Here is a 220-nt window from a genome sequence, read left to right as displayed (position 1 = left end):
ACACATGGATTGTACCCACTTGGGGCTTTATGAAGAATACTATTACTATCTATGTAGAAGTGTTTGTGTGGCTATATGTTTTCATTTCTCTTGGTTATTGCCACAGATGGAATTGCCTGTTTGTCAAAGTGGCTGCACCATTTTCCATTCCCACTAGCAATACATGGGAGTGCCAAATTCTCCATGCATTTTCCCACACTTGTTATTGTCCTTCCTTTTG

This window comes from Myotis davidii, unplaced genomic scaffold (assembly GCF_000327345.1).
Source record: "Myotis davidii unplaced genomic scaffold, ASM32734v1 scaffold98, whole genome shotgun sequence".
NCBI lineage: Eukaryota > Metazoa > Chordata > Mammalia > Chiroptera > Vespertilionidae > Myotis > Myotis davidii.
Note: the sequence above shows the minus strand (reverse complement) of the source record.